The sequence below is a fragment of the Cebus imitator genome, unplaced genomic scaffold (assembly GCF_001604975.1).
Source record: "Cebus imitator isolate Cc_AM_T3 unplaced genomic scaffold, Cebus_imitator-1.0 Scaffold47, whole genome shotgun sequence".
NCBI classification, from domain to species: domain Eukaryota; kingdom Metazoa; phylum Chordata; class Mammalia; order Primates; family Cebidae; genus Cebus; species Cebus imitator.
In genome coordinates, this window is record NW_016107362.1 from 3,080,467 (window position 1) to 3,092,125 (window position 11,659).

Below are 11,659 nucleotides of genomic sequence, written 5' to 3' on the forward strand. Positions count from 1 at the left end.
AAAAAAAAAAAAAAAGGAAGACAGAAAGAAAAAAAGAAAAGAAAGTAATAGACATTTGCCATTTGCTGAGATGGGGAAATCTGCAAGCAGAGCAGAAATAGAGGACTTTGCAAATGAAAGCCTAAGAAAAATGAGCCAATTCTATTCTACTTTCTAACCTTCACCACTCATCCTTCTATTCCAACTCTTTAGTCAATACCAACATATTTCCTTGCTCACTTAGGAGAACTAGATCAGCCAGCATAAAATCCCTTATTTACATTTGCCTCTGCAAAAGCCACCTGCTCTATACTTGTCATTTACTTTAGCCTCAGAATAAGGGGCATGCCTCTGTCCCTCTAAAACTAGTTGTTCTATATTTACTATGGATCTCAGCCTTTCCTAGTTACTTGAGTATTTGTTTCCAAATGTAATCTGCCCCTGTCTAATATGTTCCACTTTTCCTCTTCACTAAATTGTTCCTTTTTATATCCAAAAGTTTGTATCTGCTTACTTGAAAGTAACTCTCTAGCTATCATCCCCTTATTATTATTATATTTTATATGGATTGACACCCTTCGATTTTGCCTCCAGTTGTGATTTTTTGTTGCTGTTGTCAGTTGCCAAAGGTTGAATTTATCATGAGGCACAGTTCCTGTCATGCAATCGTTATTACTTCATGCAAGGCCCTGGAGTCTCTCTGATTGAAGTGTTGATTTGTTCAGCATTCCTATTTCCCCCGTTTCTCACTTCCATTCTTCTTTCCCATTAGCAGTCATTCAATCTGCTTGACAAATATACTTCTTTTTCTAAATGCAGTTTTGTGGAGGTTGACTAGAAATTAATTTCTAAGAGAGAAAGAGAGATAGGGAGAGAGAGAGAGAGGCTATCTAAAGCTATGACATTGAAAGAAATGTGAAGTGAATATAGATAGAGAACACATTCACATACTGGACTTGGTGTATTCCAGCATTAAGACATCATGAAAATGAAATGGGATCAATATCAGAGACTGATAAAGAATACCTTGGGAGATAGAGAAAAAAACAGGAAAATATGGTGTCTTAGATATCAAATGGAAATTTTTTTTCTAGGAGTATGAAATGAAAAGCTGTGCAATGCAGCTAATAGGTCAAATAAGATGACAGCTAATAAGTGACCATTATTAGCTGTAAAGTGAAAGCTTTACATTTTACCATTTACATTTACCATTATTAGTAAAGTGAAAGTCATTGGTAACTTTAATTAGCATGTTATAGATAATGGTGTAATAACTTGATTGGAACTTGGATCATGGTTTCCATGAAGTTGAGACTTAAAAGTGACTTTTAAAAAAATCCCTATTGAGTTTTTTCAGTTTGTCATTATAGTTTTCATAATTTTTACCCTAATGTGATTCCTTAATCTTTTTTCCCAGTACTATCACACAAAATTTTTACATTGATGTTTTCTTACATACTAATTCTGCACTGTTAAGAACATAATGTTTTGCTTTTTTATGTTTATAGCAATTTTAAGCGACAGCAAACTTTGTTTAAAAATTTGCTCATATTTAATACCAAATTATCTTGAAACATCATCCTGAATATCTACCTCTTCTAATATAATTGCTTCCTCTAAAAGTGTTTTCAGTATGGAGCTGGTTGAGGCCAAATTTCTGAGCATTTATACAAGTTAAAAAATTGTATTATGCTCCATATTTTAAAAATATGTTTTCTTTCTACAGTGTATACATAGCTCAAACATCACATTGTAATCTCATAAATATAGATGATTTTCAATTAAAAATTAATTAAAATTATTTAAATATATTTTTCCTGATATAAAATTGTTGTTCTAAGTTTCTTAGTTTATTATATATATATATTTTTTTGAGATGGAGTTTTGCTCTGTTTCCAGGCTGGAGTGCAGTGGTACGATCTTGGGTCACTACAACCTCTGTCTCCCAGGTTCAAGCAATTCTCCTACTTCAGCCTCCTGAGTAGCTGGAATTACAGGTATCTGCCACCATGCTGAGCTAATTTTTTTATTTTCAGTTGGCCAGGATGGTCTCAATCTCTTGACCTCGTAATCCACCCGCCTCTGCCTCCCAAAGTGCTGGGATTATAGGGACCTCACCCGGCTATTATATTCTTACATGCAAACGTGTATCAATTGGATTCTTGTTTTAATATTCTGTAGGTAATCTGATTTTACTTCCTAGAAATTTTTGGAATTTTATCTCTTTTTCTATTTTTTTTAATTTTTAAATTCAAGGGTATAAGCACAGGTACCCCTTACTACATAGGTGAATTTGTATCATGGGCGTTGGTTATACAGATTATTTCATCACCCAGTTATTAAGCCTAGTACCCATTAGTTATTTTTCCTAATCCTCTCCCTCCTCCAAGCCTCTGCCCTCTGAAAGGCTTCAGTGTTTGTTGTTCTCATCATTTAGCTCCCACTTATAAATGAGAACATGTGGTATTTGGTTTTCTGCTCCTGTGTTAGTTTGCTAAGGATAATGGCCTCTAGCTCAATCCATGTTCCTGAAAAGGACATGATTTTATTCTTTGATGGCTGCATAGCATTCCATGGTGTATAGGTACTACACTTGATTTATCCAGTCTATCATCAAGAGCATTTAGGTTGATTCTATGTCTTTGCTTGTGTGAAGAATGCTGCAATAAACATACAAGTGCATGTGTCTTTATAATAGAATGATTTATATTCCACTGGGTATATATCCAGTAATGCAATTGCTCTTATGTTCTTAAATTTCACTAGATTGTGTTGGGTGTTATTATTGTCATTATTATTATTGCCTCTCTTATTTGACATGCTATGAATTCTTTCAATCTGAGCATTTTCATCCATCCTTAAATATTCTATCTATATCTCTGTTATTACTACATACATTTTCTTCTGTTTTTAATTTTCTCTTTATCCCTATTGGACTCCAATTATATAATTTCGACATTTTTGTTACTTTGCTTTCCATATCTCTTAGTTTAAAAAATATTTACTGCCTTTTTACCATTTTCTACTACTTTCTTGAGAGTCTCTCAATGTCCTCTTCTATCACAACAGTTAATTCTAAAATTTTATCTCTCCTGTTCTTTATTCAATTAAAATGTTCTTTGTTATAATTTTCAGATTAAATATTTCCTCTTGGTATTCTATTATTATGTCTTATATTAGATACGATCCATATGTGGCACATGCTGTTTTCTTTCATTTATAGTAGCTGTATTCCTCAAGTATACAGACATTTTGGCCTGTGAATGTATATTTTCTTGTGTGTCTCAGCTTCTCTATCTGATAATGTGTGTGTGGGACAAGATTGAAAGCCAGGTCAAATCCTTTACCCCTCCTGGTACACTTAAGGAAGAGTAAAAGATGAGGCCTGAGCAAAAAGTATCAGGCCTTCAGAAACTCTGCTGACCACTGTTACTATTCCTCCAGGAAAAATCTCTAGTCAGGACTTGACTTGAAATTCTTAGGAGAAATACTTGGAAGATGCTTTTTCTTGAGGGTTTGGAGAGGGAGAACAGAGAGAAATAAGTTTCCAGAGCTACGATATCTTCCCTCACACCTGTACTCATCAACTCCTCACCTCAGAAACCAGTTCCTCTGCCATTACCACAGATTTTTGTTGTGCAAGGGCAACCATTAAAACAGGTGAGTGTGATATGGAGGCGTAAGTGGAACTGAAAAACTCTCTTGCAAGTTATTCTCTCAGCTCTGCTTCGATTTTTCTGCAGCTCGTGGCCACAGAGAAGCAGACCTGTGATTATCTAGACCTAGCTCTCTTATCAGAAGACGGGGGCAGTGGGTGTTCCAGTAATTTTTTATCTTATACCAGTGAGTTTTATTTTATACCATGCTGCATCACATAAGACTCTTAGTAAATTTTCTGAATATATATTCATTTTCCAAATATATCAAAACCAATAGCTAAAAGACAGATTGAGTTAATGTGGTAGTTTCTAATTCCTTTTCTCTTTGATTAACTGAGAGGGGCTGCAGGTACCTAAAAAGAGCAAAGGAAAGTAATGCAGTATGGAGACATCAGGCTGTATACTGCATCAGGGTAGAATGGCTCAGAAGAGCTGTGATGAGGTTGCCAACTGGTAAATTTGACACTGGAGGAAACATGGATAATTAGTGGAGTTTCTCCATCTGGTGTACAACCACATGGGTAGGATAGAAACAAATCATACACACAACTGCAGTCAAAACTCAATTTAATTCTTATACTAGAAGCAAATATCCTAAATGTTAATTATTTTTATCCCTGGGTGGTGAAACTATGTGTGTTGATTTTCTCTACTTCTTTCTAATATTGTGAATTTTCAAAATGCTCATGATGAACTTCTATTATAGGTATAACATAATAAGATACACTTTAAGTGGAACACTTGTAGCTTTCTCATATGACTCTTTATTAAGTGAACCAAGAGAAAAATCCTTCTCTTTTTGCCAAAGCAATTACAAGAGATGCTTAACTATGTAAAGAAGAAGAGGATAAAATTAGCCTTTAGAAAAATATGAGAAAATGTGACTTTTTGCTGAAGAGTACTGACAAGGAACAACTGCAAGTTAAAAAGAAGAAACTAACCTTAAAGAAAGTATACAAAAATGGTTTCCATCCCCATCAGAATTCAGTGATATTGAATTGAATTAGCTGGAAGAGTCACTAAATTAACTCTGAGTACTTTTTTTTTTTTTTGAGATGGAGTCTCACTCTCTTGTCCAGATTTGAATGCAGTGGCACAATCTCGGCTCACTGCTACCTCTGCCTCCCAGGTTCAAGAGATTCTCCTGCCTCAGCGTCTCAAGTAGCTGAGATCACATATATGTACACCACCAAGCCTGGCTAATTTTTTTTTTGTATTTTAAGTAGAGACAGGTTTTCACCATGTTAGTCAGGCTGGTCTCAAACTCCTGACCTCAGATGACCCTCCTGCTTTGGCCTCCCACAGTGCTGAGATTACAGGTGTGAGCCACTTCACCAGGCCTAATTCTGAGTACTTTTAAAAGTATATAGATAAGGGAAATAAACTTGCATAATCTTGCATATTGGATACAAGCTATGTTTGTTAGTGAATTTTCAAATCATGTGGTGCTTGATAAACTTAGATTAAAAATATAAATCCTCATTCCATTGTATTTTTTTTTAAATACTGCTTTGAGGTATTGATCTAATTATAAAATATAATTTAAAAAGTATAAATTGGGGGTAATTTAGAAAGACTAAAAATGACTCATAAGTTTAATATAATAATGGCTCCTTTATGTTTTTAAAATGGTAAATATTGGCTATTTAAAGAAAACATAGTCAGCAGATACCTATAAGCCAGGAGACATTGGTGGTCTATTTTTAGCATTCTTAAGGAAAATAAATTCCAATCAATAATTTCATATGCAGCCAAACTATGCTTCATAAGTGAAGGAAAAATAAAATCTTTTCAAGAAAAGCAAGGACTACGGGAATTTGCTACTACGAGACTGGCTTTACAAGAGATCATTAAGGGAGTTCTAAACATGGAAACAAAAGAACAATACTTTCTACCACAAAAACAAACTTATGTACATATCCCACAGACACTATAAAGCAAAAACACAATAGAAACTACAAAACAACAAGGTAACAATTTCACAATAGCATCAAAGTCTCACATAACAATATTAACCTCAAAAACTAATGCTCTAAGCACCCCACTTAAAAGGCACAGAATGGCAGTCTGAATTAAAAAAATGAAACTTATCTGTCTGCTTTCTTCAAGAGATATATCTCATAATAATGAGCTGGAGACAGATCTATCATATAGGTTCAAAGTAAAGGTTCAAAGTAAAGAGTTGGAGAAAGGTCTATCACACAAATGGAAAACAAAAAAGAGCAAGGGTTGCTATTCTTGAATCAGACTTTAAAACAGACTTTAAACCAATGACAGTGAAAAAATATAAGAAGGAAGAGCATCGTATATTGATAAAAGGCTCAATTCAAGGAGAAGATAAAACTATTCTAAATTAGTCTAAATATATATACACCCAACATTGGAGCACCCATATTCACAAAGCAAATACTTCCAGACCTATGAAAAGACTTAGCCATGCAATAATAGTGGGGACTTTACACCCCATCAATGTTAGACAGATCATGGTGTCAAAAAACTAACAGAGAAATTTTGGATTTAAACTCAACATTTGACCAATTGGTCCTAATACGCATATACAGAATACTCCAACTACCAAATACATAATACACATTCTTCTCATCTACACATGAAATAACTCAAAGATTGACTACAGGTTCAGCCATAAAGCGAGACTTAATAAATTTAAAAAAATAGAAAATTATAACAAATACCATCTTGGACCACAGTGGAATAAATATATAAATCAATACCAAGGAAATCTCTCAAAACCTTACAATTACATTGAAATTAAACAACTTGTTCTTGAATGACTTTTGATTAAACAACAAAATAAAGGCAGAAATGGAAAAATTCTTTGAAATAAATGAAAACAGACACACAACATACTGAAATCTCTGGGATGCAGTAAAAACAATGATAAGAAGAAAGTTTATAGTGCTAAACACCTATCTTGAAAAGTTAGAAAGATCTCAATGATCTAACATCACATATAGAGAAATTAGTAAAATGTGGATAAATTAACCCCAAAGCTAGCACAGGAAAAGAAATAACTAAAATCAGAGCTTAGATAAAATTGAGACCTCAGAAAGAATCAATAAAAAGGATCAAAAGAATCAACAAAACCACAACTTGGTTATTTGAAAGGATAAACAACATTGATAGACTGAAACTAGTTTAAAAGAAAAAGAAAAGATTAAAATGAGCATAATTGGAAACAACAAAGGTGACATTACAACCAGTTCAAAAGAAATACAAAACATCTTCAGAGACTACTGTGAATAATTCCATGCACGAATTGGAAAACCTAGAAAAATAAATTACTGAAACACACAGTCTTTCAAGACTGAATCAGGAAGAAACTGAAACACTGAACAGACCAATAATGAGTTCTGAAGTTAACAGGAATAAAAACCAACCAACTAAAATAGCCTAGCCTAGATAGATTCACAGCCAAATTCTACCAGACATGAAAAGAAAAGTTAGTATTAATTCTACTGAAAGTGTTTTTTAAAAAAATCAAAGAGGAGAAACTTCTCTCTAACTCAGTCTATGAAGCCAATATCATCCTGATACCAAAACCTGGCAAAGACACAGGGAAAAAAGAAAACTACAGGCAAATATTCCTGTTGAGCATAGAAGCAAAAATCCTCAGCAAACTACCAGCAAAATGAATCCAACGAACAGCACATGTAAAAGTGTATTCATCATGATCAAGTAGACTCCATTCATGAGATGCAAGGTTGGTTCAACATATACAAATCAATAAATGTGATGTATCCAATAAACATAATTAAAACAAACAAACAAAAAAACATAAAATCATCTCAATAGATGTGGAAAAATTTTGGATAAAGTTCAACAATACTTTATGATAAAAACTTTCAAGAAATTAGGCATCAAAGAAACATACCATAATAAGAAACATCTATGAAAAACCCATAACCAATATCATGCTAAATGGCCAAAACTAGAAGCAGTCCCCTTGAGAACTGGAAGAGGACAAGGATGCTCACTCACACTACTCAATGTAGTACTAGAAACCTTAGCCAGAAGATTTAGGCAAGAGGAAAAAATAAGAGGCATCCAAATAAGAGAAGGAGAAGTCAAACTATCTCCCTTTACTCACAATATGATTCTATAGCTAGAAAACTCTAAAGACTCCACTGAGGGTGGCTCATGCCTGTAATCCAAGCACTTTGGAGGCCAAGGCGGGTGGATCACCTGACATCAGCAGTTCAAGACTAGCCTGACCAACATGGTGAAACCTCATCTTTAATATATATATATATATAATATATATATATATATATATATATATAGGACTCCACCGAAAGGATTCTTAGACTAAACAATGACATCAGCAAAGTTTTGGGATACAAAATCAGTGTATGAAAATTAGTAGCATTTTCATACACCAATAACATTCAAACTGAAAGCCAAATCAATAATGAAATCCCATTTACAATATCCACAAAAATGACAACATACCTAGGAATACATCTATCCAAGGAAATAAATGATCTCTACAAGAGCTATAAAACACTGCTAAAGAAAACATAGATGACACAAATGAATGAAAAAACATTTATGCTCATGGATTAGAAGAATCAATATTGTAAAAATGATGATACTGCCCAAAGCAATCTACAGATTCAACACTATTCTTGTCAGGCTACTAATATAATTTTTCAGATTTGGAAAAAACTATTCTAAAATTTATATAGGACCAAAAAGGAGCCTGATTAGCCAAAGGAATTCTAAGCATAAAGAGCAAAGCTGGAGGCATCACATTACCTGACTTCAAACTACATTTTAAGGCTACAACAAATAAAACAATGTGGTACTGGTACAAAAACAGACATATAGACTAATGCAACAGAATAGAAAACCCAGAATTACAGCTGTACACATACAGAATTTGTAAAATGTCAATCTTTGACAACGTTGACAAACATAAGCAATGGGGAAAGGATTCCTTATTCAATAAATGGTCTTAGGATGCCTGTCTAGTCATATGCAGAAAAATAAAGTTGGACCCAACCTCTTAACATATACAAAATTTAACTTCAGATGGAGAAAAAAACTTAAAGGTAAGACCTCACATTATGAGAACCCAAGAAGAAAACCTAGCAAATATCATCTTAGGCATGTCTTTGGGAAAGAATTTATGACTTAGTCCTCAAAAGCAATTGCAACTAAAACAAAAATTGACAAGTGGAACTTAATTAAACTGTAGACATTCTGCACAGCAAAAGAAACCATCAACAGAGCAAACAGACAACCTACAAAATTGAAGAAAATTTTCACAAACTATCCATCTGACAAAGATCTAATATCTAGAATCCATAATGAAATTAATTCAGCAAGAAAAACATTCCATTAGAAAATGGGCAAAAAACATGAACAGACACTTCTCAAAAGACATGCAAACTGCCTGCAAATATGAAAACAAGCTAATAACTAATCATCAGAGAAATGCAAATCAAAACCGTAATGAGATACCATCTCACATCAGTCAGAATGGCTATTATTTAAAAGTCAAGAAAAAAACAGATGTTGATAAGGTTGTGGAAAAAAGAACACTTACACACTGTTGGTTGGAATGTAAATTAGTTCAGCCACTGGGGAAAGCAGTTTGGAGATTTGTCAAAGAACCAAGAACAGAACTATTATTGGCCCAGCAATTCCATTATGATGTGTGTATCTAACAGAAAGCAAATCCTACCAAAAAGACACATGCACTTGCATGCTCACTGCAGTGCTATTCACCATAGTGAAGACATGGAATCAACTTAGGTGTCTGTCAGCAATGGACTGGATAAGTAAAATGCGGTACATATATACCATGGAATACTATGTAGCCATATAAAAGAAAAAAATTATATCTATTGCAGCACATGGATGCAGCTGGAGACCATATCCTAACCAAATTATTGCACGAACAGAAAACCAAATATGGCATCTTTTCATTTGTAAGTGGATGCTAAATATTGGGCACTATGTACACAAGTGCGTCAACAATAGACATTGGTACTACTAGAGAGGGGGAGGGAGTGAGGTGACACAAGGACTGGGAAACTAATTATTGGGTACAAGGCTCAGTACTAGGGTGACAGTATCATTTGTATTCAAAACTTTAGCATTATGCAATATACCCAAATAACAAACTTGGCAATGTAACACTGAATCTAAAATAAAGCTAAAAGTGAAGTAAAATAAAATAAAACATATTTAGACGAAAGCTTTTTAAGGTTCCTAAATAATCATATTTATGTTTTTTAAGTTATTTTTGTTTGTAGATGTTATTTCATGATTTTTGTTCTTGTACCTATATTTATGAATATATAATTCTGTAGGTAATAGAAGGAAGGACATCTAATAATAATTTGGATTAATCAAAAAATAAGGAAACAAAATATTTTCTTTATCATTTTTTATTTAGATGTTCTGCGCATCTATACTTATCAATTTCATTTCTTGAACTTTCACAGCAATGCTAGGAAGTCCTTCCTTGATAGTTTAAAAAAAAAAAACTTTCAGCATCTAAACTGAAAATTAGATAAATCTTTATCCTAGTTCCTGTGATGATGAAAAAGTTTTTATAGGTCTGTGATAAAACAATAATCATCTTTTCTTTTCTGGATGATCAATAAAACAATTATGCACTCATTCAAACGACTATTTGAATGCAAGCTCTTTATATTGCATTAAATATATCAGTATACTATGATGATTCACAGTCAATATGAAATACTTAGGATCAGATTTATACTCTTTCATGAAACAACTGAAAAAAAGAAAAACAAAATAGGTGAAAATGGGCACTCAACCTTTGGGCATTAGGGAATGGACAGTGATCCCTGAGATATAAGAAAGAAATGAAGAAAGCCTTAAAGTTGAGGTGAATATGGCAGCTCATGCCTGTAATTTTAGTGCTTTGAGAGGCCAAGGTGAGAGAGGACCATCTGAGTCCAAGAGTTCAAGGCAAGCCTAGGCAACATAGTGAGACCTCATGTCTACAGAAAATAAAATAAAACAGCCAGGTGTGGTGCTGCATGCCTGTAGTCTCAGCCACTTGGGATGCTGAGGTAGGAGGATTGCTTGAGCCCAGGAGCGGAAGGTTATAGTGAGCTATGTTTGTGCCACTGCACTCCAGCCTGGGTGACAGAGTAAGACTCTGACTCTAATTAAAAAAGGAACAAAAAAAGAAAGTCCTAAAATTTCTATGGCTTACTTCCTGGAAAATGTTTCCAAGCAGTAAGAAACCAGGTGGAGTTACAGAGTGGCAACGCTCTACCCCAAATTGAGAAAATAACTCTGTGATCTAGGGAGCCAAAGCAGCTAGAGTAAGGGGAAAACACTACAGAGGTGACAGCTGTATAGAAATAGAATTCGGAATCTGGAGTGGATCCCTTCCTTTAAGTACTGATCAGTGCACATGTGTTAGTGAACTACTGAAGCCCCAGCAAAGAGGCCACCAAAAGGACTAGGTGAAATTGTGAAGTTCATGCAAACCTGGGAATATGGCCTTTTTTCAACATTGAGAATAAACAGAAAAACCTTACAATTCAGGAGACATCAGTGAAAATAATAAAGATCTGGCCTTGGTAGGGGGGAAAACTATCCCCAGACTAAATGTAGCTTTTGTTTAGTCTAACAAAGCTTAAAAGTAAGCTCTAAAAGAATCAAATTTAAGGTAACTTAAGCCCATTCCAAAAATCAATTCTTTTTTTTTATTTTTTTTATTTTTTTTTCCCATTTATTTATTTCATTGCATTTTAGGTTTGGGGATACATGTGAAGAACATGCAAAATTGTTGCATAGGTACACACGTGGCAGTGTGATTTGCTGCCTTCCTCCTCATCACCTACATCTGGCATTTCTCCCCTTGCTATCTCTCCCCAGGTCCCCACCCCCCACTGTCCCTCCCCTATTTCCCCCCAACTGACCCCAGTGTGTGGTGCTCCCCTCCCTGTGTCCATGTGTTCTCATTGTTCAACACCCGCCTATGAGTGAGAACATGCGGTGTTTGATCTTCT